The sequence below is a fragment of the Halichoerus grypus genome, chromosome 1 (genome assembly GCF_964656455.1).
Source record: "Halichoerus grypus chromosome 1, mHalGry1.hap1.1, whole genome shotgun sequence".
Classification (NCBI taxonomy): domain Eukaryota; kingdom Metazoa; phylum Chordata; class Mammalia; order Carnivora; family Phocidae; genus Halichoerus; species Halichoerus grypus.
Genome location: NC_135712.1, coordinates 57,941,583 through 57,967,523, shown reverse-complemented (window position 1 = coordinate 57,967,523; position 25,941 = coordinate 57,941,583). Strand labels below are relative to the sequence as shown.

Below are 25,941 nucleotides of genomic sequence, written 5' to 3'. Positions count from 1 at the left end.
ATAATAATCATGATGGTGATGATAATGACGGTTAACACTTGCTGGGAGCGTATGTGTGCCCAGCATTTTACACGTTCTCAGCACTCTGCAAGAGGTAGATACTACAACTCTCTGTATTTTAGAAACAGGAAGCTGAAATATGGGAGGGTGAGTGAATTGGCTCAATTCACACTGTTGGTAAATGGGAATGATGCCATCCAGTCTGGCTCCCAGGCACCCCTAATCATTGTGTTTTGTGATCTACCTCTGTGTCATCATTGACGAATGAATAAGTGAATGTGGGATACTGAAAAACATAGAGCTGAGTGAAAAAAAGAATGAGTCCCCTATCCACTACTTGCTCTCTCTCTTTCTCCATGTATGTTGATACACACATAAATACATATATATTTAAAATGCATACAAAGACAATATAACGTCATAAAATTTCAAGTGTATAAATATACACACACATCCAAGAACATATTAGTGAGTATCTGGGGTGAGGGCAAGTGGAGGAAATGTATAAGACAAAACCAAACGAAACAAGAAAAGGCCTTGCCTAGATGGTAATGATTGGGTGCCATGAGTTGAGGAGGTGCCCTGGTGTTCCTATTACTCCCCTCTCCCATAATTCCCTTCATGAAACTAGGTGCAAAACTCCTTCCCACCTTTAGGGGGGGTCAAAGAAGACAAGATCATTCTCATTCTCTTCCTCAGGGCTCCCACCAGCGAGTAGCAGAACCCTGCAATATGTGTGTGTTCTAGCTGGTGTTTTACTTCATCTAAAAATCTAAGTCTACTTCCTTCCATTTTACAGATGAGAAGACAAGCAATTCAAAGAGGTAGTGACCTTGCAAATTATCAGCAGAACTGGAGCTTAACCCACGTCCCTAGTGTGGAGGTGTGGTCCTGTGGTTTATAAGTCACCTGCTGAAATGGTCCTGGCACTGACTGCTTTCCTCTGTAGAAATAGCCACTGTTGCCATTAATCAGAGGAATTTCCCTGGCATTGTTTGATGAAGGCCTCAAAGCAAGGTCTATACATTCAAAGATGATAATAGAATTATTTTTTTAAAAGATTTTATTTATTTATTTAAGAGAGAGAGAGAGCACATGAGCAGAGGGAGGGACTGAGGAGAAGCAGGCTCCTGCTGAGCAGAGTCTGACATGGGGCTCAATCCCAGGACCCCGGGATCATGACCTGAGACGAAGGCAGACGTTTAACCGACTGAGCCACCCAGGTGCCCCGATAATAAAATTATTTTAATTAAATTTTTCCTAGGGTGGCATAGGAATAAGGTATGATTGCAAACCTTTTGAGAAAATTATTTGTTTACATTTCATGTATCTCTGGAAGTGGCTGATCCTGACAGTTGGCATTGTTTAGGAAGGACATGCCCACACGCCATGGCACACTTGTCTGTAAATGAACATCTCAGCCCATTCTTGCCAGAACATCTAGAAATGTGAATTCCTGTGTTTCTAAGCGAGTTAAATATGTGCATAGCTCACATTACCACATATCATTATTTCCCATACAGATGGAGAATTAATTCATAGTTAATGTTCTAATCAGACAGACTTCAGTGAATGATTCAACAGGCTGTTATTTGGCAAATGCGCAATGACCATAAAGTGCAGTTACCTCATTTGTCCTGTTTGGAGAGTCACATTGGCATGGGAATTCAGCTTCTTTCAACCCTTGAATGTTTTATTCTCACAACACTTATTTATAAGTTGCCCACAGTCTATCTGACATTGACAGAAGACACAGCTCTGATTGGGGGACCAACTGGCTATGAAACTGATCAGACAAAGGTACATGAGGACACACCTATAGGCTTGTGCAGCCCAAACTGGGGTTGCTGTTTAGAGCAGGGCTCTTGGTAAATTTTATAAAGAGGCTATATCAGGGTCCTAAGCAGATGGTGGGTGGGGTTTGGAGAGGAAGAGGGAAGAGGCAAGAAGGCAGAGTAGCAGCCCCCGAGCTGTGAAGTCAGAAGTGAGGAAGGAATGAGGTGGGTGGGGGAGGCAAGGACAGTGGAGAATGAGCCCTGAAGGGGAGGGAGGGAGAACTTAGGAGGTGAGGGTCCAGGCTTGGCCTGCACCATGAGACTGATGGTGACATGGCTGAATGTGTGGCTCATGTTGGCTCATACTCACTACGGGTTTGAAAGCCTGAGTTCACAGATCTGTGCTTTCAGCTCTCTTTACGCACTAGAGGCAGAGAGGGGTGCCAAGTGGCAGAGCAGATTTCCCTGGGAGCTGCTGTCGGGATGCTCAGACTCAGGCAATTCACAGAAAAATGCCCCAAATGCACAGAGCACTCCCATCTGTGAGCCTTTGCACAAATCATTCCGCTCACCTGGATGGTCCTCCAGGTCTCCTCCTAGACCTGGGCCGTCCAAAATGGGGTTCCTAGCCACATATGGACTTGAAGTGCAGATGTACCATAAGTGTGAAATAAATATCTCATCAAGAATTATTTTTATATTTATTACATGTGGAAATGCTAATTTTTGGATGTATCAATTGAAATAAAATATAATATTAAAATTAGTCCATCTCTTTCTTCCTTCTTTTTCATATGTGGCTACTAGAAAATTTAAAAACACCAATGTGGCTTCCCTTCCATGTCTCCTGACAGCCCTGCCTTAGATTTCATGGATATTTCAAGAGGTTGCACAGCATAGTGGCCAAGTTTCCAAGATCTGGAACCAGGTTATTGGAATTCAAGTGCTGGGTTCAGACCTTGCCCTTCACGGCAGGTGCCTGGAGCTGGGTACTTAATCTTTCCAGGCCTCCATTGTCTTCTCTCTTGCCACCATACCTGCCTCTTGGGGAAGTGGAGAGCTCAGATGCAGTCTCTGCTGCCTCCTGGAGGCCCTCCCCTGCACCCTGTTGCATGAGTCTTCCATCTAGCAGGACACGGGGCCTTGGCTGTCTGCTGGTGCTGAGCATACTTGGGCTCAATGTGTGTAAGTTGTTTCATTAATTCACAGAGCTCCTCTATGGAGTTGTGCCCAATTAACTTCTCATTGCCCTCCTGATCTTTCTGCCAATGCCCAGGCATCGTGGAGGGGATGATGGGCCCCTTCCCACAAAGACTGCAGAATTCCACATCATCTGGCAAAGTCTGACTGCAGGTGCAGTGCTGCATCTCACAGGTCACAGTGATGCAGTTTTCTTTTAGGGGTTATATGGGGGGGAGGGACAGGTTCTCCTTGGTTTATAAGTAAACTTATTTTTTATTGACCTACATATAATACATTTGGAAAAATACAAAATTCACAAGTGGACGAATCAGTGAGTTTGTAAAATTTTTATAACCTTCATAAAATCAAGAAATAGATCATGAAAATCTTTTTGGCAACCCCTTGTGGTCCCTCTCTGTCATCTCCCCTCCCCTAAAGATGACCACTATCTTGCCGTTGATCATCATAGACTGCTTTTGCCATTTCAACTCTATGTAAATGAAATTGCACCCTTGTGTTGGACTTCCTTCACTCAATATTATGTTTGTGAGATTCATCAAATGTTGTTATGTTAGCAGTTGTCAGTTCACTTTCAATGCTGAATAATATTCCATTTCTATAAATGTATCCCAGTTGGCTTGTTCATTCTATTGTTAATGGGTATTCAGACTGTTTTCAGTTTGGAACTATTGTGAACAATGCTGTTCTGACTATCCCGCACACTAAGGAGTGGCATTTGGGATTATAGGAAATGCATGTGTACAGTCGCAGTAGATACTTCTAAACCCATTTCCAAAGTGTTTATACCAATTTTCAGTCCCAGCAGCAATGTATGAGAGTTCCGGATGTTCCATATCTTTGCCAATATCTTTTTCTCCCCCATTAATAGGACAAGGAGTGGTTTTAATTTGCATTTCTCGGATGATTATGCTACTTTTCATATGCTTACTGGCCTGGCCATTTGGATATTTTCCCTGTGTAGTTCAAGTCTTTTGCCAATGTCCGTCCCCCTTAAAACTGTATTTATTTAGGTTGTACCTGGGTTGCAAATATCTTTTCCCAGTCCATAGCTTATCTTTTCATGCTCTTAATGGTGTTCCTAAAGAGGAGCAGTTCCTAAATTTAATGAAGTCTAATTAATCTTTTCCTGTAAGAGTTAGTTATTTTTGTAATCTGTTTAAGATGCTTTGCCTACCTGATACAGCCAGTTTAAAGTTAGGGAATATCACCAACCCATTCCACAGTGCTGGAGCCTCAAAGCTAACAAGGACTTGGAACCATCTGACAAACCAAACCATCTGTGTTATCCTTCTACATGGCATGAGTTCTGTGCCTTAATTCAATTTCTCCACTCCCCCAAACCTCATACCCAGATTCACATGCTGGCTCTGTGGTCTTTTTTTTTCCCTATTTGTCCTTCCATCCCCCAGAGCTACCTTTGTGTTCTATTTCAAACTCTCATGTGGCTCTCCTTTGTATTTAATAGTAAAAAAGTAATAGTACTGAGAGCTTACTATATGCCAAGTCCATGTGTTTTCTTGTTTAATGTCATGAAAAATTCATCAGATACCTACTAACACATTTTCAGATGAAAAAAAGTGAGGTTTAGGAAGGTCTAGGTCTCTAGCTAGAAAGCTACAGAGCCAAGCTTCAAACTAAGGTCCACTTGACCACTGAGGTCCCTGAGCTTTCACATCATGCTGCCCCTCCCAGCCCTTAGATTAGCTTTGTAGTCCTGATGAGGCCCCACATCTTGGACCCAGGATAAAAGGCCATTTAGAATTGTTTTTGACTGAGCAGTCAACTTCTGAGCAGAAATTCAATAGCCTCCAGTCCAAGAGAAGTCCCTCCTTTTCACTTCGGCCCGAGATGGAGGTGAGATGACGCTTCTCTTTGCATGCTCCTCTTCCCTCTAACACACCCCACGTTCCTCCCTCCTGACCCACCTCCTTCCACTGTTAGGTCCACCATAGCTGCTTCCTGCCCAGCTACAGCGCTCTGCATACTGCAGGGCAGGGTGGGTGGGCAGCGAGCCAGTCCAGTGTGTGGCCCCAGGGGGGAAGACAGAAGGGGTCCTCATGAGTCACACCTCATGAAAAATTGCAAACAGAGACTCAGCGAGAGAAGGGGAGACTCTCTGAGGTGACTTAGAGAGCCAGCCTGGGGGATGCGGGGATATCCTTTTAAAATAATTCTTTATTATTGCTCCTGCATGAAGAGAGGTGCAAAGGCCCCATCCCTGGCTTCCTGCAATCCAGTCTGGATCAAGGAACATGGCTATAAGCAGGAGGCTCCTGAGAAAACCGATGTCACATTTGTCCTGCATGTCTTACTTTTATATACTTTTATGCCATGACCTCATCCAATCCCTAGAGGGATCCTTGTGAGGTCAAGAAGGCAGGTGAAGGGGGTCCATTTTATAGATGTACAAGCTGACCTTTAGGGAGGATAACTTGCCTACATTAGTTCAAGTAAATGACATCAGGCCCAGGACTAGAATTCAAGTTTCCATATTTCTAGTCCAGTGTTTTCCCACTGGACATTGCTACGTCTATAGCAGGGAGACTAATATTTTTTTTAGAGAGAGTGCAAGCATGGGGGGAGGGGAAGAGAGAGAGGGAGAGAGAGTCTTAAGCGGACTCCAAACTGAGCGTAGAGCCCGACACAGGCCTCGATCCACAACCCTGAAATCACGACCTGAACCAAAACCATGAGTAGGCCACTTAACCTACTGCGTGCAATCCAGGTGCCCCAAGGGTGACTAACATTTAAATCAATGCCTCCTGAGAAGTCTTTAAGTGCCAGGCATTTTGCTATAGGTTAAGAGACATATAGAAACTAAGGTTCTCAGGGAATGGTCAAGATAGGAATAACCCTTTTATTGAAATATAACATACATACAGGAAAGCACACAAATCAGAAGTATTCAGCTTAATGTACCAACAGAGAGTGAACACATGCATGAAATCACCACTTAGATCAAGAAATGGAACAATACTGGCACCCCAGCAGTTCCCTCCATGACCTTGGGTTAGGAGCACTAACGATTAAATATCCTACAGGGCAGACCAAAACTAAGGTAAATAGTTGTAGAAATTAAATTTCTAGGAGCTAATAAATGAAGTCAAGATCACCAAAAGGAGGTTTCCCAGGTGAGGTGACGTGAACAGCTGCCTAGAGCAGGTACCCATTACAGCAAAGAGTCACAGGGTGGGGGGCGGGACCCATGGCAGGAGAGGAGCTCAAAGAACAGGGAGGAGGTTGCCTCTCAGCCCCACAGGAGGAGGAAGAGGGCTGGGAGGGCTGCCCACGCCCCACACTCCACTGGGGGCTGGGGAGCCCCCACAGCCGCAGCCCGCAGCCAAGGAGACCTGGGGTGCTGCTGAGTGCTTCTCAGTTCCCTCTGCCCGACCCTCTCAACCTCATTCTCACACTCTCTCTGTGAGGTTTACATTATGGCAAGAAAGGTGAGAAAATGTCAGTGTCCCCAGATGAAGGGAGGTAAAGTGACTTGTGGCTTTAGCTCAACTGCCTGGACGGCAGCCTTCAAAAGTTCTGCCTGAGATCAAACACAGGATGAGCGAACCGCATGCGCTCTCCTTGCACAATTCAGAGAGAACCTACGGTGCGTGTGGTTTAACTGGACACTTCCTCAGGAAAGACTCTAGCAGCATTTGTAGAGCACGTGATACAGGTGACTAAGAACATAAAACATAAGGCTTTTTCATGTTTCAGTGATAGTGCTTATCAGGTAACCTAACACGGGGGCTCTATGTATGTTATTATTAATCTAAATATCCAAAAGCAGGGGCGGCTGGCTGGCTGGGTTGCTGGAGCACGTGGCTCTTGATCTCCGGGCTGTGGGTTGATCCCCATGTTGCATGTAGAGGTTACTTAAAAAATAAAATCTTAAAAAAAATTTTCCAAAGCAGAAACTCTAAAATAGGAAGCTATGTAAAAAAGCAGTGGGTCAGTCACCCCTTCATGACACCCAATCCAGGAAGGAAACAGAAGTCTCTGGTGTTCTTGATCTTCTTCTTGTGGACATCCTCCTGGACTGATATTTTCCAAGAAGACTCCTTTGGATCAAGGCAGGAATCTATAGCATTATGCCAGAGGCAACAATTACAGGGGTGGGACTTAGGAATTTAGGAAAGTGGTGTTAGGGATGGGCAAATGTGTATGTAGGGTATGGTGTGGTGTGGTGTGTGTGTGAGTTTGGCAGAACTGTGAAGAGGGGACTGGCCTGTTTCTGGTACCTGCCCAGGTGCCCGCCTAGGCCCATCACTGCCCTGCTTTTCCCAACCTGCCTCTTTCAAGCCTCTAGAATCATTTCCACTCTACCCTGGACCACATTCTTTTACAGGGTTTTTTAAACATTTCTGATTGTGACCATGGAAAAAAATGTTTTGCCTTACAAACACACACACACACACACACACACACATTTTTCATAAAGTTCATGGAACAATATCTACATATACCATCTATTTTATACTTTGACGTTTTCTGTTTTATTATGTTCTTTCACTTTAAAAAAATGCTGAACTCCACCCACCAAACTAATTTTCACAACCCGTGGCTTTTCATAAAGTATTCCTTCATCTCATCCCAAGAGACATATTGATAAGTAAGGTCAATTTTTGTTTGGCTTTCCTTTGGTTTTTGATAAGCATTAAGGTTTCACCACTGTGTGAGCCTTTTGAATTTTACCCGTGAGCTCCAGAAGGTTCTATCAGTAGCCTGGGTAAAGGAAAGAGGTTGTATGTAGACCCTCAATTTCCTCCTACCCAGGAGAGTGGTCTCCAGGACTCTTTGGTGCTGCTCTGCAAGCAGTGTGAGGGAGACTTGTGGAGCGGTGGGTGCTCTTCCAAAGCACACAGAAGTCAGATGAGACAGTGCAATAGGCATGTGATACGAGCAGCTTTTCCAACATTTGAATTCTGAATTACTTTATCGTGTTAATATAATACCATAGTAAGTTCTTTGAAACACAGCATCAATATGGCTTATCACAGCCATTTTTATTTTAACTTTCACTTGCTTTAAGAATGAAGAAGGACTTGCAGACTCAAGTTCATGGGTTGCCCATCCTCTTTCTAGGTGGAAAGTGAGACATCATTGGTATGGCTGAGGCTGGTAGGTAGAGACTGAAGGTGTCTTGGAAAGGGGTAAAGGAGAGAGTCAAGGGAGAAAAGCAAGAGCTACAATGAGAGGAGTCATGGCAAAAGCTAAAATAGGGGTATCTGGCTTGCTCCGTCGGAAGAGCATATGACTTGATCTTGGGGTTGTGAATTCGAGCCCCACATTTGTTGTAGAGATTACTTAAAAAAAAAAAAAAGAAAAAAAGCTAAAATAAGGCTGTAATGGGAGTGCCAAGTGAGAAAGCCAGGAATGCAGAGTTCAGCTCACAACAATGAAGAATAAACAAGTCCAAACAAGAACATTAAATGTTGTTAAACACTGATCCTAAAACAGTGTCATACATGAAAAAGAAAGGGGAGTATTCCTGTCTAATGACTCTGGAATGTAAAAATACTCGGGCTTTTTTTTTTTTTTTTTTGTTCAACTTTCATTTATTAAGCATGTGCTCAAATTGAAGGAATTTGCCCAAGGTCACACAGCTTAGAATTGCAATTATATCCAGATCTTTCTGATCCCAAAGGCTGTGTCCTTTTCACAAAATCCCACCAACGCCCCAAATGATTTCCAGTCTAGTGGGAACTATAGGTAGGTTTTTTTCCTCCCTCATTTTTTGTATTTTTTTTTCCATTTTTTCTAGTGATCATAAATTGGTTTTATCATGAAAAGCAAACTCGATGGACTCTATTTTTAAAAAACAGTACCCACCAGGGAACTATTTCCAGTCTCGGACAGAAACAACATTCCAACTATCTCAAACTATTTTGCCAGTGCTGGTTTATTCTGCCTCTAAATATTTGTTCAGATTGGAATGTATTTCATATCTGAGAAGTGCCTTACTCTAATAACCACCTTTATTCAGTTGTAGTGGACCCATCTTTTTAGGCTCAATTCCATTTTCTTTCTTGTCCCCAGTAGATAAAACACAGCTGAACTTTCTAGCTCCTTTCTTTTTTTCTTGGATTTACATAAATTTGCCAGTGAAAGAAAATGACCAGAGTGAAAGACTTAATTATTGAGGTTACAGAGTGGTCACTAGAAATGAATGAAGAGTTCTGATCTTTGAAAGTTTATGTCCATAGAAAGCTTTCTCTTTGCCATAAAAAGGCACTATAACAAAGCAGACCTAAGTAAATTCAGGAAGAGAGAAAACAAAGAAGCCAGGCTTGACCTCAAACCTTACCTTCTTCAGGAAAAAAAGAGAGTGAGAGGGAGAGAGAAGAAAGCAAACCATAAAAGACTCTTACAAATTCAGAACAAACTGAGGGTTGTTGGAGGGTGGGAGGTGGGGATGGGCTAGATGGGTGATGGGCATTAGGAGGGCACTTGTGATGAGCACTGGGTGTTGTATGTAAGTGATGAGTCACTGAATTCTACTCCTGAACTAATATTACACTACATGTTAACTAATTAGAATTTAAATAAAAATTTGAAAAAAACCTTACCTTCTTTAACCTTTCTTTTTAACTGGCATCAGCTCCGGGTGATTCTTCTCATTACGATCATCTTCACATGTGAATTGAGCAATCATGACTTCATGCTCTTGGGATCCACAGGTCCTCCAAGAAGACACTGTGTGCCAGGACTCTTTAAATCTCGCACTCTGAGACAAACTCACTAAAGTGAACACACAGGAGGAATAGAAAAGCAAATGTGCCTTAACCGAACATATGAGCATGATCATTTGGTCGAATGAAACCACTATCTTCTACCCCTCTCTAGTCCTCCTCCAATAGCGTTTGTACTTTACAGCTTGCTTTTTTTTCTGTATGCGCTAGTTTGGCCCTCAAGGCACAATAGAGAGAGAAGTAGTATAGTCTTATTCCAATCTTTTGCTGGGTGATGTTTGGCATCCTGAAGCAATGGGCAAAGGAAAACAACCCTTGTGACCCAGGGCTTTACTGGTTTTCCCATAGACAATAGAGGCTGAAAGACAAGGACGAGACAGTCTAAGGAGCACAACTTTTGTGGACTGAATAACCATATCTGAAGGAGCACAGCACCTGGAAAGTGTCCCAAGAAAACTCAGCATTTGGGAATACATATTGCCTATTTCATTAAATATCAGAGCTACAGGGCTACGTACACAAGAAATGCTGCTGTAGCTGCAGGTATAATGAAGGTGTCTAGAGTGTACTCTTGAAGGCAAAAGTGGTCAGGGTCTGGGTAAATCTCCCATAGTCTTGTGATCTTGGGGGTAAGCAATTCTAAGTAAAGAAATCTCCAGGTGACAACTTAAAAGATTTCTGCAGTATGACAGAAGCCCAAAGAAGAATCATAAGGGGGACTGGGAAGGGCATACGGAGATTTACTTTGGGGGGCAGAAATGCATTGCTGTAAAAGGACCAAAAGCCACAAGACAGCTTCTCATCTGGTGTAATGCCAGACTGGAGTTGCCACAGGGAAACATTCTTAAAGGCTATGATCATCTAGTGGGATTCATGGTCTCAGATCAAATGCAGGCAACCAATTAAGCATGGATATGGATCAGAAGAATTCTAATCATGACAATAGCAGGGAGAATCAATTAAGAGAGCATCCTTCTCTTGGGTCTGAAATTGAAATTTTAAGTTAGAATCTGAATCAAGTCCCTTGTTGAGGGTGCCCCCATCCTAATTCTTTTCTCTGAAACACCTGCCCTTGCCAGATGCTTTGGCAAGTAGGGCCTTTGGTCAGGGCAGGCATTTACCCAATTCAAAAAGTATTTTTTTACTCTCTCTACCTTCCCCACCTCCCTCCCACCAATTCTCTCTCTCTCTCTCTCTCTTCTTGGGAAACCCAATCCAAGGTGTCCTGGGTTCTGATCTCAATTGTAACTCATCCCAACAGAATGGTGGCAAAATTCACTGCTTTGCTCAAGTCTTGAATTTAAGTTTTACTCTGTTCATATTATAGGGGGTTGAACTTTTTCTAACGTTTCTTGCAAAATTGAAGACTATGCATACATAAAGGTATAAACTGTTATTTCTCCTCTTCTTTTCACACAAACACCATCTTTCCAAAGTTGTTGCATTAAGAAAATATCGAACAGCCTCTACTTATAAAATGGCACACACTCTTGCTGAGCTGAGGGTTCAGAACAATAGGAGAAATATCTCAACTGCCATATCTGGGGTAATGTAATGGAATATCGGGTGGGATTAAAAGCATTTGGCACTTCTTAATTTTTTTTTTTTAAGATTTTTTATTTATTTATTTGAGAGAGAGAGAATGAGAGAGAGTGAGTACATGAGAGGGGGGAGGGTCAGAGGGAGAAGCAGACTCCCTGCCGAGCAGGGAGCCTGATGCAGGACTCGATCCAGGGACTCCAGGATCATGACCTGAGCCAAAGGCAGTCGCTTAACCAACTGAGCCACCCAGGCGCCCCGGCACTTCTTAATTTTTAGACATAATTCATTCAATGACCTTGATTCTTGTAAATTCTGGTGGTTTGGGGTCTTGCTTAGTGAATTACTCCTGAAATCCATATTAACAGAAAATGTTAGTGAGATGGGGCAGTCTCTTAATCGGGAGAAAGTGTGGAGCCCTGGGGGAACTGGTACTTGTTTCTAGGGGCTCCTTTGTTAGCTTCATAGGAAAAAAGATTAGGTGTGGTAATTTTTTTTTTTTATAGGGCTCATTTATTAAGTCCCATCTTTGGATTCTTCATTGCCTTTGGGAATTACTTACAATGTTGATTACTTGATATAGTGACAGGTTTTTTTTTTGTTATTGTTGTTGGTTTGTTTTGTTTTTGTTTTTCAGCCCCACATTTACTTCAGAGTGTCTGGCCACAGGAATCAAAGAGAGATGAAATTGGCCCAAGTTCTGATACACACCACATAAAATCTTTTCAAAGGGTCAACTTTGACACGCCTTAAGTCTGCTAACTTCCTGTAATGTTATCTCCGATATTAGAGTCCACACCAAGGGCAAAAGAAATGATGCCATTTCCTTTAACTGTGAGTGGGATTTTAGGAGAGATTGTTGTTGCTGTTGTTGTTGTTGTTGTTGTTGTTGTTGTTGTTAAAAATACTCATATATGCTAAGAACGTCTCCCACAAGATGGTGGCATGATGTCTGCTGATGTACTTGAACCTCACCAGTGTCCTGGGTCAGTTACTTGTGCACCTGTTAATAGATTACAGTTACACAGTTAGGTGGGATGCAAGATGCCATTTATTTTTATGTCTTCTAGCTCAATTCTTTTCATGTAATAGAAACTCCATAATTTTCTTACTTCAATTAGGAGGACTCTGGTATTCTACTTGGCTCCAACATGTACCAAGCCTAAGATGATTCAAATAAATCTGGAGGAATAGGCCATGGGGGAATAGTGGGGTGAATGATGGTCCCCCAAAAAGATATGCCCATGTCTTAATCCCTGGAAACTGTGAATGTGACTTTACTTGGAAAAGAGGTCTTCGCAGATGTAATTAAGTTAAGGATCTTGAGGTATCATCCCAGATCATCCAGATGGGCCCCAAACCTAATAACAGGTATCCTGTAAGAGACACACAGATGACAGACACACACAGAGGAGAAGGTGAGGTGAAGATGGAGGCAGAGGCTGGAGTGATGCTTCTATAAGTCAGGGAACACCAGTAATTGCTGGCAGCCCCCACAAGTTAACAGATAGCCATGGAACTGATTCTCCCTCAGAGTCTCTAGAAGGAACCAAGCCTGCTAACTGTTTGACTGTGGGCTGCTAGCAGCCTCCAGAATGTGAGAGAATAAATTTTTATTCCTTTAAGCTGCCAAGTTTGTGAAAATTTTTTTTTATGGAAGCCACAGGACCTAATACAAAATCTACAGAAAGTCCAGAGAAAGCAGAGTATTTTTCACAGGTTGAACATCCATGTGGAACCGGCAATTCTCCTTCCATAGTAGGGTTAGGTAGATAGGCCAAACGTGGGCATGCCACAGTGTTCACCCCAGGCACGGTACTCTACTGCAAAGTTCACTCAATAAGGACTTTCTGGATAATAATAAGGAGTTCTGGTCCGGCTTTACCTTGAGCTAGATACTCTTTCTTCCTGGACTTCAATTTCCTTGTTACAAAATGGAGGTGCTCTTTCTGTATCCCACATATTTTACAGAAATGTCTGGGGCAGGGTGGAGGACCATGAGTTGGTAGGAGTGTATATGAGAGAAGATAACTTGAGTTGCACAATTTGAAGCTTGGCTAGTAAAGCAGTGAACAGTACAAGATGTTTAGATTATGTGGTAGCCTCCTACCAATGGGTTTGTGACTTCTATGTAATTTCGGAGAGGGGGAACTTGGTCACTTGTTTTCGAGACAGACCCAGACCAAAGCTGATATATTCCATTTATATGAGGAATTAACAGTCTTCAGCTGATGGTGCAGCTGTGTCAGCTAGACTGCCTGCAGCTGAGTCAATATAAATTGTAACCAAGAATATTATAAGCCAGAAAAATGGTCTACCCTGAAAGAACATCAGTCCCAAGAGAGACCACATGGGGCCTTGAACTTTCACATGGAAGTTTGGAGCTTCCACTTGGGCCCCATGAACTGAGCCATCCTTGATATTCCACAACTAGCTTGGGCACTGGCAGCCACTGTTGAAGTGATAGGGATGCTGCAGAGCTTCCCCTTACTCATCCTCAAGGGTGGGGCATAGGAGCACCTGGGACAGTGCAGGAGCCTGCCCTTGAGGGCCAACAGCAGAAGACAACTCTGCATTCTGTTGAGATCCCCATTCTGGCTCTTTCCTGGGTGCCAGGGAGTTGTTAACATGAACTGAGCAACACTTCCTCGGTCACCCAGTTTATCCAGAGTCTGTTAACAGAATTTAGGTTTCTGAAGGATGCTTTCCATGGAGCACCCATGGCAAATAGATAGCTGTCTGTGAAGCAGGCAAAGCTTATCCCACATAGCCCCTCTTAGCACAGGATCTAGCATCTGATAGTCCAGTTGGAATCTTGGTTCTGTCTTTACTCACTGGGGGATGTTACTTTTCTAAGTCTCAGTTTCCTCATTTGTAAAATCATACCACCTAACACATAGGATTGTTATAAATATTAAATCCAATGATATAGATGAGTGGCTTAGCACTGAAGTAAAGGCAGAAAGCATAATAAATATTTGAAGAGGTAGATTTTCTTTCTTTTAAAGACTGATTTTCATGTTGTTTTATTCTTCCTTTTTGGCGTCTTCCTAGTGGCTCATTGTCCTCAACCTTTCAACACACACATTTATGAGATCCCCAAACTTATTTCCCCTAACTAACACAATTGCATGCCTTGGACAAAGAAATAAAATACCCTTCTTTTTTTTTTTCTTTATTTCCTCTGAAGGAGACATTGTCAAGGCCCTCCCTACATCTCTTCGGCCCTTATCCCTCCTCTACACGCTGACAGCCTCTTATAGCAAGACCATGCTCAGACTGGCAGGAGGGACAGACCAAGAATGTCAGTGAGTTAATGACTCTAGGAACTGTCCTGGGCCACTAACAGGAGACAGCAGATAATGCTAATGTCCAAATGTTCCAGTTAAAAGGCAGAGATGAACAGAATAGATTTTAAAAAGCAAGACCTTACTACATGTTTCCTACAAGAGATACATTTAAAATATAAAGACACAGGTTAAAAGCAAATAGTTGGGGGCACCTGCGTGGCTCAGTCGTTAAGCGTCTGCCTTCGGCACAGGGCATGATCCCAGGGTCCTGGGATCGAGCCCAGCATCGGGCTCCCTGCTCCGCGGGAAGCCTGCTTCTCCCTCTCTCACTCCCCCTGCTTGTGTTCCTTCTCTCGCTGTGTCTCTCTCTGTCAAACAAATAAATAAAATCTTAAAAAAAAAAGAAGCAAATAATTGGAAAAAAAAGATAAACCATGAAAACAATAAGCATACGCAGGCTATAGTGACTATATTAGTGCCAGGTAATAAAATAGATTTCAAGCCAAAGAGTATTACCAGTAATAAATTACCAGGGACATTTAATAATAATTAAAAGGACAATTCATCAGAAAGATATAACAATCATAAGGATGCATACACCTAATAACAAGGGCTTAAAATACATGAAGGAAATATTGAAAGAATAAAAGAGAAATAGACAACTCAACACATCCTGCCCGATTTCACCTCCCTTCCATCAACAATTACTAAGGACTCTAGACCATAAAAAATTAATAAAACATGGAAGATCATAAAAAACACTATAAACCAACTAAACTTAATTGACATTTATAAAGCACTACATGCAACTGCAATATACATATTATTTTCAAGTACACATGGTATATCACTAAGAGAAATTGAGAATACCTAAATAAATGGAGAAGCATACCATGATTATAGGGTAGAAGACTTGATATTATTAAGATTCCATATCCCCAAATTTGTCAATAAAATATCAATAAAAATTCCAGCAAACTATTTTTGTAAAAACTGGAGAGCTGATTCAAAATTATGTATGGAAGGGCAAAAGAACTAAAATAACTTAAGCAATTTATAAAAAGAGAGAACAAAGTTGTGGGACTTATCCTACTTGATTTCAAAACTTACTATATACGTGTGTGTGTATATATATGTATACATATATATATATATGGATATGGATGAATACATATATGGATATCCATATATATATATATATGTATATGGGGGAGAGAGAGAAAGAGGGATAAAGAAAGAGAGAACAGAATAGAGACTAGAAATAGACCCCACACATATATGGTCAATTGCTTTATTACAAAGGTGCCGAGGTGACTTAACAAGAAAAAAAAAATCTGTTCAAAAAGTTGTTGCTGGATATCAAGATGAGAAAAGTTAATAAACATCAACTCTTCACAAATACACAAAAATATATCTGAAATGGATCAAAGGCCTAAGTATAAAATCAAAATTACAAAACATCAGGAAGAAAGACAGGAGAAAATTTTGTTACTTTGGGGTGGGCAAAGAGTTCTCAGACTGCAAAGAGCGTAAACCATTTAAAAAAATTTATAAAATTGGACTTCATCAAAATTAAAAACATCTGTTCTTCAAAAGGTAGCAAAAAGGCAAGTTACCAAATTGGATAAAATGCCTGCAACACATATCTCTGATAAAGGATTTGTTTCCAAAATATATAATCCGAGCTATTTTTACTCATAAATACTTCTGACACCAAATGTGTGGGGTTTTTTCCACACTAACTACCAGTTCTCCAACTCTTTGGATACCAATTCCGTGTGCTACTATTCAACCCAGAGTTAATGTCAGATTCCCCAAGCTCAAGGGCGCAGCCCCACAAGACTGCCCTAACTTTAGATGCCTGTCCCAAGTTCCAGACTGCCACCTATACTTCTGAACAACTGGCTATACACCTCCTCACATTTAATAATTTGCTAGAATGCCTCATAGAACTCAGGAAAGTGCTTCAGTTAGTATTATTGGTTTGTTATAAAACATCCAACTCAGGAACAGCCAATTGGAAGAGATGCATAGGTGAAGTATTGGGGCTGGGGTGGGGGGCAGGAATGGAGCTTCCATACCCTCTCCATGCATGCCACCCTTCTACCTTCAACGTGTGTACCAACCTGGAAGTTCTTCCAATCTCATCCCATTGCTTAGGGGTCTTGTTTGTTTGTTTGTTTTGCAATTTCATTTTGAAGATGTGAATAAGAAAATATCTGGGACCCAGGAAATTCACCGGGGCACATTCACTGATTTCATACATGATGATAATCATGAACAGCCAATTCAAGCAGTCTCGGTTTGACAAGAGCAAGGCAGTCATGGCTCAGACCCCTCAGGGCTGAAGGTTTGGGTTACCACACCAAGCAAACAACTAAGGCCAGGTGGACAGCTAAACAAGTGGTAGAGGATGGAGATGATAATTACCAATTATGACTTTGGGCCCAACTGCACCCCTGGAGACTATTTCTTGCCCCATCAACCTTCCTGTTGTCTTTTTTTCTTTTCTCTTTTGAAGTTCTAGTGAATCACCTCCTTGAAGGATCAGCAACAGGACTGAGGCAACATAACATAGGACCCTAGGGGATCTGAGGGATGCTGCAGCAGACACTATCGGAACCAACCTATATTCCCTCAGCACTCATCAGTCTCATGTGCTGACAGCTTTCTTCTTCAAGCCCCTGAGACTCAAGTCACTCCACCCCATACAAGTGGAACACTAATGGTGCTTGGAGGACATGGTGCCCTGGAGCATCCCTCAAACAATGAGGAAGAGCAGTTGGTGAGTAAATACCCCTGCTCCTTATGCCTTGGTTGAGAAAATTCTGAGATGTGCTATGTAATGTCCTGGAGGTACCCCGTGGCACAAGCCCCAGTTGCCATAGTTGTTAATTGCTCATTATCACACCCTCTATTGCTTTCCTCTTTTCCCTGTTTCACTTCCCCATTTCCCTACCCGTGATTTCCTTGATCTGATCTCAAATAAATGACTATCCCTTAAATCTTTGTCTCAGCAACTGCTTCTGGGAGAATCCAATTTAAGACAACCCCCTATCCACTGAAACTTGTCTGACCTGGGTGTTATCACATCAGTAATTCCAAGTAATTGTGACATACATTCTAGCAAAAGTGTTTACAGTTAGGGCGCCTGGGTGGCTCAGTCGTTGGGCGTCTGCCTTCGGCTCAGGTCATGATCCCAGGGTCCTGGGATCGAGTCCCACATCGGGCTCCCTGCTCAGCGGGAGGCCTGCTTCTCCCTCTCCCACTCCCCCTGCTTGTGTTCCCTCTCTCGCTGTGTCTCTCTCTGTCAAATAAATAAATAAAATCTTTAAAAAAAAAAAAAGTGTTTACAGTTAGTTGACAGGCTATTCCTTCCACATCATGGTTCAAAGTTACAGCAGCCCTAAACATAATACATTAAAGAAATGTGATGTGAAAACGGAAGGCAGTGGGTGACTAAATGCGTGGGGAAGATATTCTGCAATAGGAGGGACTTTCTTATTCTGTTATGGGTAGGAGTGACCTTGGCATATGGATGGTCACTTCTTGAAATAGTTCTCCTTTTTATTTTTAGTCACCTTGAGTTCTAATGTGTTAGCATCCTGATTCTGAATGTGTTTAGTAATTTCTAGAATTTATTGGAAAAATAGAATTTTCACTAGAAGTCTATGTTCAGGCTCAGAGATATCTTTCCATTGTTCTTGTGACATTCTCTTTTTATGAGGAAATGTGTATTTGGACTTCAACTAGAATTTTTTGAAGGCAAGAGTAAAACATTCTTTAGCATTGTGCTTATTCTACTGGGTAAAAGAAAAGTGTATGTTTGTATTGGTTAAGAAAAAAAGGGTATATGAAAAATGGTTTGTAGAATTGTAGTTACAAGCCAGATTTGCAAGTCTGAAATAAGCACTATATATGCATTTATGCATAAATAGTGAGGAATTGTATTTGTAGGATGTTTATTTCATGACAGTATAAGTGATAAGCTATCTTAATTACTAGTTTTGAAGAAGTTAAAGATATTCCTAGAACAGTGTTTTCCACTTTTATTTTGATCATAATCACTTGGGGAATCGGTTTCAATGCAGAGTCTTGGGTGCTACTCCAGACTTAGTGAATCATAATCCCTTCGAGCGAAACCTAGGAATCTACATTTTAAGTAGTCAGTCCTGGTGATTCCACTGTGGAGGACTTTTGGGTTAGACTTTGAGAAACACAGCGAGAGATGGGCCCTCTTAAATAGAACTTGAATAGAACTCTTAGGTTGAAATTTATGAAAGGCCTAATGGAACTCCACAGGGGCCAAGTTAAAAATGGTGCTAGCCATGTTGAGGCCAATTAGGGGGAATTTAGAAGCCTGAATAGGATCACATGGGTAGCTGCATCAGCCTTTGGTAAAGGGCACAGATTTTAAGACAAAAAGCAGAATAAAATCTGTAAACCTAGACATCAGGTAGCTACGGCACAGTTATGTACTTTGAAAATCAGATGAATTTTATTTATCGGTTTGTTCTTTGCTCATGTCCTTATTGCTCTCCCTTGCCATATAACAAAATCTTCTTTAAAGTTACAGTTTGAGGGGCACCTGGGTGGCTCAGTCAGTTAAGCATCTGACTCTTAGTTTCTGCTCAGGTCATGATCGAGCCCTGTGTTGGGCTCTGCGCTCAGCATGGAGTCTGCTTGAGATTCTCTCTTTCCCTCTCCCTTTGCCCCTCCCCCAGCTTGAGCGTGTTCGTGGACACAAACACACTCTTTCTCTCTCACAAATAAATAAATAAAATCTTTTAAAAAATTAATCAATCAGGGGCGCCTGGGTGGCTCAGTCGTTAAGTGTCTGCCTTTGGCTCTGGTCATGATCCCAGGGTCCTGGGATCAAGCCCCGCATCCGGCTCCCTGCTCTGGGGGATGCCTGCTTCTCCCTCTCCCACTCCCCCTGCTTGTGTTCCCTCTCTCTTTGTGTCTCTCTCTGTCATATAAATAAATAAAATCTTTTAAAAAAATTAATCAATCAATCAATAAAGTTACAGTTTGATTGTGTCTACATATGGCCTTAAGAGGAAATTTACATACCTTTAGGGATTATGGCTACTTAATTAGCTTCCTACCTCCCTTATACTAAATGGTTTTCCTTTCTGGCTAATCATTGAAAGAGCAGAGAAGCAGTTTTCCCTATCAGCTTCCTGGGTACTTCTAATAAGTATTTAAAGCCAGTTTTCAGCCGCAATTAATGGACAACTCCAAGAAAATTGATCTAAACAAGGAAATGAATATATCTTTAGGTAGGATAGCCCTCAGGAATGACTGATTTAGTGGTTCAACAATGTCTTCAAACATGAAAATATTTTCCATCTCTTTCTGTGTCAAAGGTTTTGCATCAATTTAAGATTGGTTTCTCTTGTGTCTCTAAAATGACTGTCATTAGGAATCAAAGTGACTTGCTCATGTCCAGTGGGTGAGAGGGATAGCATCTTTTCCAATCATAAAATAAAAGTCCTTTCTCTCTGTCTGACTGGGTCCAGATAGATCACATACTCCAGCCCTGGACCAGTACCTGTCACAAGGGGAAATCCCATGGGCTAAATGGTTTAAGCTTACGTTCTGGACATATCACTGACAATGGGATAGGATTAACATATGTCCATCAACTGAGAATGGAGATAGGGTCAGTGCCCCCTAAATAATAGACTGAAAAGAAAAGAGATGGTGGAGACCAAAAAAAAAAATATTTGGAATCTGTTTATAGAAGACCAGAGAAGAAATTGATCCTAAAGAGGCAATCAGTGGTCCACTAACATACAGAGCTTCCCCTTAAAGGTCACTGTCTCAGTTCAGGATATAAGCTTGCTCAACGCAGTCTTCCCAAGTAAAGTTAGAAAAGCGCCTCCCCAGGATTCATAGGAGGATCTAGGGAGTCCTTGATCTTAATGTGCCCTGTGATAGAGAGAGTAGCAATATGGTCTGCACAGTGGCCCTGCGCGGATAACAGGGCAACGTTCTTTGGCAAGATGTTATTGTCTCCATCGTGCAGCCAACTTAGTGAGCTGTTGATACGGATGGAGAAAACTTCCCTCTGAGGTTCCAGGTACAGATTTTGGGATGACTGTCACTTATGTCCACCCTGGATGTTAGATGAAGAGCACTATGATTCTTCTCATATTCAAGACGGTTTTCTAATTCCTCACCCTATATTTCCATGTCAGTGCCCCTTTTCCCCACCCCTTACATCCCATTTCGTTTTCCCAGACAATTCTCCCCCTCCAACAACTCCCCTATTGTCTTGCCCACTGCCCCCAAATGTTAGTATTTTCCATAGCTTCACAAGATAAACCCTCTATCCACGGAGCCCAAAGCCCCGTACTATGTACTTTTCTTTCATGCAATAATCTTCAATGGCTATGCAGTTCAGAGTCGAAATTGTTAGCAAATAAACACTACTTTCTCTTTCCAAAGCAGGGAGGCTTACTCATTAGACACTTGCTAGGGGGAAGGGGAAGTGTTTGCTTTCCCTCCTGGGGTGGAGAGTGATGGGAATGGAGAGAGGGCAGAGAAAGTTCACCCTTTCCTGGAATGGGTCCAATCACTCCTTTAAATGCAGAGAAGCAAAGACAAACAGAAAACAGTGGAGTTTCTGAATTAAAACAAGTTAAAAATTCCCATCCTGCTACCTTTATACTATTTTATATTATGTCTTGGAGGCCTATAATAATTCCTTATAATTAAGGGAAGAAAATTATGGTGCCCTGAGAGCTCCATGAGTCTTGGCTTCTGTTTGCTCTCTGCTTGATGGCACCTGTGTGGGCTGTTGGAATTGAACTGGTGTCAGTGATTCTATTATAAACTTCTATTTTTTATTAAGTTATCTGGACCCTGGTCACCAAATCTCTGGGGTAGCCTCAGCTCAGGAGCAGAGCTAATGGTGGAACTTTGTCACGTTGAGCAGCTTGAATGTCTTTATAGTGTGGATATGCACAAAGGAATGAGAAAAAGCAGGTGTGCTTTTATTAGAAAAATCCTCAGATACTACATGTGCAAGTCAGAGGATTATGAGAATTAGTGACAGAAAAAGAACGTTTTGCCCTCTGTTGAGCTCACACCTGAATCTTTAAGGTCTGAAATCTTAACTTGATGTGCACAAGTCAAAGACCAAAAGTTCCAGGTTTGTGTGTCTCTTATTAAGAGGAAAAAAGAATAAATTCTCTCCCTTCCACATTCAACCAGTTCATTTTAGACCACAGAGTTTATTAATATTCAGTAATATGTGTAGGCTTGAATGGATAAAAATAGCCAAGCCAATTCATTTAGAAACAGGCTTCTGTAAGTTTCTGTAAGCACAAGCGTATTTTCCCCAACACTGCAAGTGTAAAACTGTCTTTGCCGAGAGACGACCTTTCTCCTACCAGTGGCCAGTATGTGGGAGGTCAATCACCATCTCTACTCACTTATTTTGTTTTCTGAAAGGCTGCATCCTTTTGGGCTCTGCCTGTCAGCATCTTTACCTGTCTATTTCTTTTCTCTACTGCACTTTACCTCACCCCACAAAATAATAAAACAGGTTAAATATCTGTTTAATACCCCTTCTATCTGTAAAGGGAAATAGTCTCCTGTAAAAGATGTAAAATTCCCTGGTTATCCTTAGTGTTGCCTTAATCTGCACACTATAGAGACTCATGTGGCTATTTACATTCAAATTCGATACAATACAATGCAATACAATACTTCAGTTCTTCAGTTGCAACTAGCCAGATTTCAAGGGCTCAACAGTTGGCTGTGCCTAGTGACCACCATGACAGACAGCACAAAATATTTCTATCTTTTCAGAAAGTTCTATTGGATAGCACTGGTACAGAGGGTCATTGGAGTAAAGATGCCATTTAGGAAACCATTTTCTTTCTTTCTTTCTTTCTTTCTTTCTTTCTTTCTTTCTTTCTTTCTTTCTTTTTCTTTCTTTCTTTCTTCTTTTTCTTTCTTTCTTTTTCTTCTTTTTCTTTAGAAAACCATTTCAAATTCTAGTTGGCTGTAGCTATCATTTTTAGGCCAGCTTAAGAATTCTAATTGAGCATAACTAAAAGGATTTTGTTGTTGTTTTTGTTTTTTAATAGCTCATGTTTTTCAATCTGTGAAAAACACACTCTTGGATAGACAGAGAGTAATGATCCAAAAGTTATATAGTCCTGGGTCTAGTTCAGATGTTACAACTACTACCAGCAAAATGTCCTTCTTAATCTCCGAGTGTAAACTTGTATAAATTGAGACAATTATGTTGTCTGCTGTGCGATTTTCATCATCGATAGGCATGGATTGTGTTACTAGATTAACAGTGACTGGTACAGAGCAGGTGCTCAATACATGTTCATTGAGCTAAACATGAGATAATTTACATGGATTCCCTTTGTAACTTTAATCTGTTCCTCAATACATCAGTATATAACTAGATGGAGGATTTTATTCACCAAAATTTGAGAGAAGATGGCCTCGTCAATATGAAACTTGGGGAGAAGAAAAGATGTCTAGAGAGGATTTTTAGAAAGTTTTAAAGAAATTGCAACAATGATCTAGTAAATTTTTGAAAGCCTTCTGAGTCAGAATGATGTGGTTTAAATGTCTTGGCCTCACCTGGCTTCAAAACAAGAGTAAGCAGGCCTCATTTTAACATGTGTGGCAATCATATGAGAGATTAAAAATAGATCATGTAAATTAGTTTCGTAGGATCCTTTAAATCATAATCATTTTCCCTTTAACCCCTTGTTCCCCACAACACTCACTACCTCAAAGTCTGTATTGCAGCCAGAGTTTTGGGAGAGTTTAGAGAGAGCACAATGACCCTTTATCCTGTAGGAGCTGCTTTTCCTTAATAGGCGTCATTTATAAAGCTGCACCTTTTTATGGACATTCACAGAACAAAGTGCTGCAGACCACTGACCAATATGCCCATCAAGAGTCAGATTTTTGTCAAGCAGCATCTGAATTAATAGGGAAACAGACCAGCCAGCCAGATGTATGTGCAGTAGAATTCCAACTGAAGGAACACAGAAGTCAGGCCGTATTGGCAGCTTGGTGGAAGGGTTGGGTTACTCTGGGAAGACTTTCTGGAAAGAAAGACTGAATGTTCAAAACAGATTAGCACCCTGACAGATTGGGAATGGGTTTGAGGATCTTTGTGGCCAAAAGACCATGAGGATTATATTGTTCCCTGATTTTCTCTGTAAAGCCAGAGCCCAGATGTGCTAAGCTCCAGGGGTAAGCTAGCCAGGCACATGGCCCAGTCTCAGCTCTATTTTTACTTCACAGAAGGATGCAAGTCTGCTCTCTGCATTCACTCAGCACAGAAGAGCTGGCTTGGTGCTTTGCCATTCATTGCATGCTATCTTCCCTTAGGTGGTTTCACATATACTTATATTCATAGGACATATATGGTGGACCTATATTCGTTTGCATGTTTTTCAAGTTCTATGTGTGATTCAGCAGCCCAGAGGATGGACCTGAGGTGGTGAAACGGCCCTATTTCTTTTCCAAGTCTGACTTCCGTATCTTCTTTTAATTTATGGGAGTTGTGTATGTATAGGTGGAGAGGTTTGGGAGGTCTTCCCTTTTTTGCTCTGATATTGCTTTTTCTGTTATTACTGATATTCTCAAAATGCACTCTAAAGGAGGTGGAAAGTATACTCTTCCGAATGTTGACTTGATGCAGATCCAATGTAAATTCAATTTGAAGAATGAATTAGTATCATTCCAAATCCCTTCCCTGTCACTTTTCTTTTTTTCCTTTTTAGGGTAATCACTTAAGATAGTGATTCCAGATCTGAGCTCCTTCTGGCTGTCACAAGCTCTTTTGCAGAGAGCGGTAGCATTTCATGCCTCCTCACTTCTGTACTAGAACATGGTGCTTCCTTTGGCTCTTTAGGATGCACAACATGATTGTGGCCATGGTCATATAAGTGAAGGTCAGTCTTGAATCCTAAGCATTGCCTCACCCTCCTTTCCCAAAACACATACAAACATGGCTCATTCTGGGAGACCAAATGGTCCAGGCCAAGGACACTGGATGAGCAGGGCGTCCAGAGGCCCAGGCTGAGGTTGCCAGTAACTAGCATGTGTGCTTAGCAAGGCTCTTCGCCGCTTTGTTTTCATCAACTACAAAGTGATGGAGCTGGATTAGGTAATTGCTAAGGCTCTGCCAGCTCTGCTACTGCTTAAATCCACAAAGCCCGGAGAACACTGAGGCAAATACCGGTAGGGAGGACAGAACTCATAAAACAACTGCATCTGTATGAATGTAAGAAAATTCCAAGCAGCAGACTTGAGACTTTTCAGTTGATACTTCTCATCTGGTTTGGAAAGAAGCCAGGAAGTAAAAGATATCATAAGAAAACACTCGCTCAAAAGTGCTTCTTTTAATGAATTCCTTAAAAAAAAATGTCCTAAGTGCTTCTCCAGAAATAAAAGATTTATTCTTTCCCATAACTCCTGATTCCAGGAAGTTTCTCTGTTCTCTATGCTGCTGAATATTTGGTAATGTATTTGAGTTATTATATGAGATTATGACTATTACAAAGTTATTTTCAGATATTCTTTTAGTTAAAAACCTTTAGACATTCTTAAATATGATTTTTAAATGCTAATTTTAGATTTGTGTGCATGTGTGTGTGTGTGTGTGTATCCACGACTTGGAGCTGATAGTGTACGTCAACAGGAGAATGAATCCATTTCCCAAAAGAGTGAAATTTCAGACATTTATCTATCATGTAAACCAAGTCCACCCACAACACTCTTCAGTCTCTTCCCCAAGTTCCACATTGAGTTTCTGCATCACCTTGTCCTCATCTTGCTATGCCCTTCTCTCCCTCCTCTGCCCCATCAACACACCAACAGCTGCTAGCGCATTTCTTGGCCTCTGGTGCTGACAGAATTCCTATAGAATCTTAGGTCTTTATACATAATTTTTCATTCATTCAGTTAATCCAAAGAATATTTTCTATGTCTGATACTTTGTTAAGTAGTGAAGATGCAACAGTAAATGAGAGAGAAGGGCACTGCTCAAGCTGCCCCACAGAACTGTGGGAGAAGTGAACAAGAAGCCAGTAAGAGCTGGTACTTTGTTACAATTCAAGCTACACAGAAGTCAGGGTGCCCAGGAACACAAACTGGGGAATGGTAACTAGTGGGTGACTATATAGGAGGAAAGTCAGGGAAGAGCTACCAGAGGAAAGGACCTTTCCTTAGGCTTAAAGGAGGATAAGTTGTTCAGTGTGGATGAAGTGGGGTGGGCATGGGAGTGGGGAGAACGAATCTCCCAAAGTCTCATATCAACAGCAAAGTTAGCTCTAGAGCCTCCAGTTTCTAATCTCCATTAGCATCTCTACAAAGACTACATCTCCTCAAGACACATTACAATCTTTCAAGCATAAAACAGTGTTAATTCACATACAGAAAAGATCCCCCAAG

At 41.6% G+C, this 25,941-nt stretch overlaps 1 long non-coding RNA gene across 1 annotated transcript; it reads left to right on the top strand.

Annotated features, from left to right (window-relative positions):
- The first annotated feature begins 1,734 nt into the window (after positions 1-1,734).
- On the top strand, positions 1,735-24,731 carry LOC144379835 (uncharacterized). Its single transcript, XR_013443282.1, has 3 exons — positions 1,735-1,800; positions 17,018-17,281; positions 24,270-24,731. It is a non-coding gene; the product is annotated as an uncharacterized LOC144379835 (long non-coding RNA).
- Positions 24,732-25,941: the final 1,210 nt, after the last annotated feature.